General features: G+C 40.8%; 1 protein-coding gene across 2 annotated transcripts in view; it reads right to left on the bottom strand.

The window, feature by feature from the left end:
• Positions 1-5,950, bottom strand: part of LOC109824038 — a 26,843-nt gene that overhangs the window by 2,895 nt on the left and 17,998 nt on the right. The window lies entirely within an intron of this gene.

Raw genomic sequence — 5,950 nt, 5'->3', positions numbered from 1 at the left:
GTATGTATATTTCTAAAAATAACCCCAAAAAATATCCAGCTTAATACAAATATATCCCTCGTAGAATAAACCCGGTAAATTCCCCAATATATAAAAAGACATTTAGAAAGGGGTACATTTATCCTAAGATCTAGATTTGGGAGGTATTCTTAGAAACATCAAGACGAGGTGGGTAACTTTAAAATATTGTTGGGCGCAGAGTCACGTTCTCACGCCACGGTAGTGATATAACCAGAGAGAAATCCCTGGCTTTTGTTGTCACAAAAGCTCAAGTCAACCTCTATATTCTTGTTTCACTAAGGAAACATGAACAGAAAGTGAAATATCTCAACAAAGTAAAATATACACTCTTCCTCTCATCAGTTCTAGGACTGACTTGTCGAGGAAACCTACAAGCAATAGCCAACACCAGAAAACAAGTAAAGACACGAGATTTACGTGGTTCGGTAAAATTGCCTACGTCCACAGGGAAGGAAGAGGGGAGATTCCACTATGAAGGAGAACACCGCCGACTTGTACAACCACAAGCTCGTCCCAAAGAAGAAGCTTTGATTTTTACCCAAAAAAAATTGATCTCTCTCTTGTAAAATTCCTCCAAGCTCTCTCTTTTTCTCTCCTCAAGATCTCACCTTTTTAGATCTGAAAAAATCTATCTTTTGTAGCCGTCAAAACCCTCTATTTCCTCCTCTCCTAAAAAACCCTAGAACCGTCTCTTCCTATTTATAGGAAGAGAAACAGATCCTCGTCGCCCCAGCGAGATTGGCCTCTGCGAGACACAAATTTGTGTCTCACTCCTGTTGTTTTCTCACGTGGGTGTGGCCCCCACGCGTTCACAATTCTCTACTTCGTACATCATTTGATAAACCTTAAATTTTGGACGAACACTAGAAGAACACCGCGAATATCACCAGAGAGATCTGAAACACCAAACCAGACCAAACCAGCTGCGCCACTATACCGTGACTGCCTACGTATCATCCACCTGGATCAAGATAACCGTAGTTCAGAAATTTATTCTTCATATAGTCTCCACCTTACCCTATCACCGCCCCGAAGGGCCATGCCCTCTTGGACTGTTCAACACGGGCTGATATGAAGCAAGTCTAAGCAATGCTTAAACTTGCTACTTGTCACCACCTTGATTAACATGTTTGTTGAATTCTCATTTGTGTGCACCTTCATGAGAGAAATATTACATTCCTCTATGATATTCCGCACAAAATGATATCTGATATCGATATGCTTGGTACGAACATAATGAACTTGATTCTTCGCCAAGTGAATCGCACTCTGACTGTCGCACCACAAGTTCACGCTCTCCTGCTCAATCCCCAAATCATCTAGAAGACCCCACAACCATAATACTTCCTTCACTCCCTCCGTCATGACCATGTACTCGGCCTCTGTAGTAGAAAGTATCACTGTAGCCTATAACATCGATCGTCAACTAACTGGAACCCCATGTATCCTGAATACATAACCAATAGTAGATCGTTATCTATCTAGATCACCCACATAATCTGAGTCTACAAACCCATCAATCTGACATGTATCTTCATCAAAACACAGACCCATATCAACGGTACCCTTCAAGTACCTCAGGACCCACTTTACTGTTTCCCAATGCGCCTTTTCCGAATTCGTCGTGAATTTATTAACGACATTGACCGCCTGTAAAATATCTGTGCGTGTACACACCATTACGTACATCAAGCTGCCAATTGTACTAACATAAGGTACACGCTCTATGTGTGCCTTCTCTTCTGCTGTAGTGGGAGATTATTTACCTGAAAGCATGAAGTGTGGAGCCAATGGAGTCACCACCGACTTAGCACTTTGCATCCCGAACCTCGCAATCATCCGTTCTATGTAGCCTTTCTGACTCAAGAATAATCGCTGATTCGCCCGCTCTCTCCTAATCTCCATACCCAGTATTTTCTTTGCAGTGCCCATGTCCTTCATCTCGAACCTTTACCAAATTAAGATTTCAACTTATCTATCTCCATCCTGCTCTTCGAAGCAATAAACATGTCATCCACATACAAAAGGAGATAGATATAATCACCTCCACAAAACTTCCGAATGTAAACATGACAATCATAATCGCTTTGGGAAAACTCATGCTTCAGCATGAATGAGTCAAATCGCTTGTACCACTGCTGAGGAGATGGTTTCAGTCCATAGAGTGACTTCCTCAAGTCACATACATGATGCTCCTTATCCTCAACCTTGTAGCCCTCAGGTTGATATATGTAGATCTCTTCATCTAAGTCTCCGTACAAGAAGGTCGTCTTTACATTGAGTTATGCTAGCTCAAGATCATCATGAGTAACAATACTCAATAGCACCCGAATAGAAGTGTGTTTTACCACCAGAGAAAATATCTCATTGTAATACACACCCTCTCTTTATACAAACCCTTTAGCCACTAGCCCCGTCTTGTACCTTATACCAGTGAGCTCTGAATGATCTTCCTTTCTCTTATATATCCACTTACAAGCAATAGCTTTTCTTCCTACAGGCAATGAGACCACCTTTCATGTTTGGTTTTTCCAAGGAGATTTTATCTCCTCCTTCATCGTAGCCGACTAACTATCACTATCTCTATCTCGAATAGCTTCCTTGAAGGAGACCGGTTCATCTCCTTCACCGAGAGTGCGTATTCCATCAAATTAATCTGCTCATAGTGCTTCAGGGGTTGATTAGCCCCCAGTTTCAGTATCTGCTTGTATGCTCGCCTTGGTCTAGTGGAAGCCAAACTATCCTCGAGCTGTTATTGTTGTAGTGCTTGTCATCATCTACCTGATTTTTCACTTGAACATGACTAGAACCTGGTTGGTCTTTAGGTTCTATCTCAATAAGCTGGGACTTTGAAGTTCCAACAGTCCCAACACCATCATCCTTGGACATCTTAGCAATCATAGATTTCTCATCAAAGATAACATCCCTACTGATCATGAACTTTAAATTTTCTGTACACAAAAAATGGTAGCCTTTTACACCATTTGTATATCCCAAGAATATAGCCTTCTTGGCCCTCACGTCAAGCTTTCCCTCGTTGACATGATAATAGACGGTACACCCAAAAATTCGAAATCTCTCATAATCTGCATGCTCCCCTGACCACACCCTATAGGGTGTATCACCATCCAATGTAGAATGTGAAGAACGTTTCATAATATAACAAGCTGTAGCCATAGCTTCTGCCCACCATTTCTTGTCCTATCCAGCATAAGATCACACTCATTGCTTTCTTCCGTAATATTCGGTTCAGCCTCTCCACGGTCCCATTTTGCTGTGGTATAGATCTGACTGTCTAGTGTCTAACAATACCCTCGTGATCACATAACTCCTTGAAAACACCATCTGTATATTTTATATTACTGTCAGATCTTAGTGTCTTTAATTTCTTTACTGTCCTATTTTCAATCATCGCCTTCCACTTCTTAAATGTCTCGAATACCTTATTCTTATGCTTAAGAAAATAAATCCAAGCATACCTCGAATGATCATCTATGAACGAGACAAAATACCTGGAACCACGCTTGGAAGTTGTCTGAGCCGGACCGCACACATCTGTGTGCACATAGTCTAATAAACCTCTGTTCTTGTGATTGTTTTTCAAAAATTTGACCATGTGCGCTTTCCCGTACACACAATCCTCACAAAAATCTATGTAATATTTCTTCAGATTCTTCAGTAAACCCTCCTTACCAAGTAGATCCAGACCCTTCTCTGACATGCGCCCAAGCTGCCTATGTCATAATAGTGTGTGCTTACATGGGTCTCCACCACTTCATTCAGTTCTAATCGCTGCATCTCCCGTCACTGTCGTACCTGAGAGAGTGTATAAATTATCGTGACGAACACCTTTCATCACTACTAGGGAACCCGAACAACCTTCTTCACTTTGTTCTCTGTAACAATCCTGTAACCAGCGGAGTCCAATGCACCAACTGAAATAAGATTCTTTCACAAGTCAGGAACGTGCCTCACATTCGTCAAGATTCGGACCACTCCATCATGCATCTTGATCTTGATATTACCTAGCCCCACTGTTTTACAAGCATAGTTATTTACCATCACTATGGTTCCACCATCAATATTTCTGTAGGTAGTAAACCACTTTCTATTTGGGCACATGTGGTAAGAGCAACCTGGATCAAGAATCCACTTTCCGAAGATATCCTCGCTACCCGTGACGACATAGCATTCCTTTTTACTCCTTTCCTCTGAAATATAGCTCGTTTCTTCTTTGCCTTCTCTCCTCTCAGTCTTATTATTGTTCTTCTTCCTACCTACTCTCTTATTTGGACAGTCGACCTTAAAATACCCAACTTTATCGTATTTGAAACATGATCTTCCCGTAAGAGGTCTTGATTTAGATCTAGACTTTCCTTCCTTAACTTTTCCTCGCTCATTGCTCCTTCCTCTAGCAAACAATCCATGTGCATGTTTCTTGTTACCACCAGTAGTCATGTTACTGGTTATAATCTTCTGAAGGTTATCCGCTAGAAGCGTCGTTTTAGTCTCATTCATCGTCAAATTGTCACCCATAAGCATCAGTATTTGCACCAAATTCTTATAAGACTTCTATAGAGATAGAAGTAGTAGAAGATCATGATCCTCATCTTCTATAGTCACATCGATGTCCTTCAGATCCGATATCATCCTATCGAACTTGTTGATGTATTTTCGGATTGATGTGTCCTCCTCCATCTTGCAAGTATACAATTTGGATTTTAAATAGATCCGGTTCATTAGACTCTTCGTCATGAAGGTGCTCTCTAACTTTGACCACACGTCCGCAGTCGTTTCCTCTCCATCTACCAAGAAAGCTACATCCCTCTCGAGACATAGAATAATCGACGCCTGTGTTTCCAGATCTAGCTCCTCACAATCCTCATCAGACATATTATTGTGCTTCTTCTCCTTTCCAACCAAAGCCTTATGAAATTTCTCGAAATCAACGAGTTTTTCATCTGCATCCTCCAATAGGAAAAATTATTCTTTCCATTGAATTTTTCGATCTCGTACTTTTTAACTTTAACTGTTTTACTTTTTGACATCATTCTCCGCTTGTATTAATAAATCCGCTTCTCTTAGGAATTCCAACAAATAACTTGTATTTACCACACAATAATCAAGCACCAACTTATATCAGAAATTTTATCACCTCTAATCTGAATAAAAGGCTCTGATACCGATGTTGGGGGTAGAGTCACGCACTCACATCACGGAAGCGATATAATCAGAGAGAAAGCTCAGGCTTTTGTTGTCACAAAAGCTCAAGTCAACCTCTATATTCTTGGTTTACTAAGGAAGCAAGAACAGAAAGTGAAATATCTCAACAAAGTGAAATATATAATCTTCCTCTCATCAGTTCTAGGACTGACTTGTCGAGGGAACCTACAAGCAATAACCAACACCCAGAAAAAGTAAAGACACGAGATTTACGTGGTTTGACAAAATTGCCTACGTCCACGGGGAAGGGGAGATTCCACTATGAAGGAAAACACCGACGACTTGTACATCCACAAGCTCGTCCCAAAGAAGAAGCTTTGATTTTTACCCAAAAAATTTAACCTCTCTCTTGTAAAATTCCTCCAAGCTCTCTCTTTTTCTCTCCTCAAGATCTCACATTTTTAGATCTGAAAAACTCTATCTTTTGTAGCCATCAAAACCCTCTATTTCCTCCTCTCCTAAAAAACCTTAGGACCGTCTCTTCCTATTTATAGGAAGAGAAACAGAGCCTCGTGGTCCCCGTAAGATTGGCCTCTGCGAGACACAATTCGTGTTGTGTCTCGCTCCTGTTGTTTTCTCACGTGGGTGTGGCCCCTATGCATTCACAAATACAGTATATTTGGCTGGTAGATATACAAACATCCCCTCTATTCTTATATGAATTTTGTGAAGACGGCCTTCCGAAAAAAAAAGAAAGAAAAAGACC

The sequence above is a fragment of the Asparagus officinalis genome, chromosome 9, assembly GCF_001876935.1.
Source record: "Asparagus officinalis chromosome 9, Aspof.V1, whole genome shotgun sequence".
Taxonomy (NCBI): Eukaryota; Viridiplantae; Streptophyta; class Magnoliopsida; order Asparagales; family Asparagaceae; genus Asparagus; species Asparagus officinalis.
The sequence above is the reverse complement of the archived record's forward strand: the minus strand, read 5'-3'. Positions and strand labels throughout refer to the sequence as shown.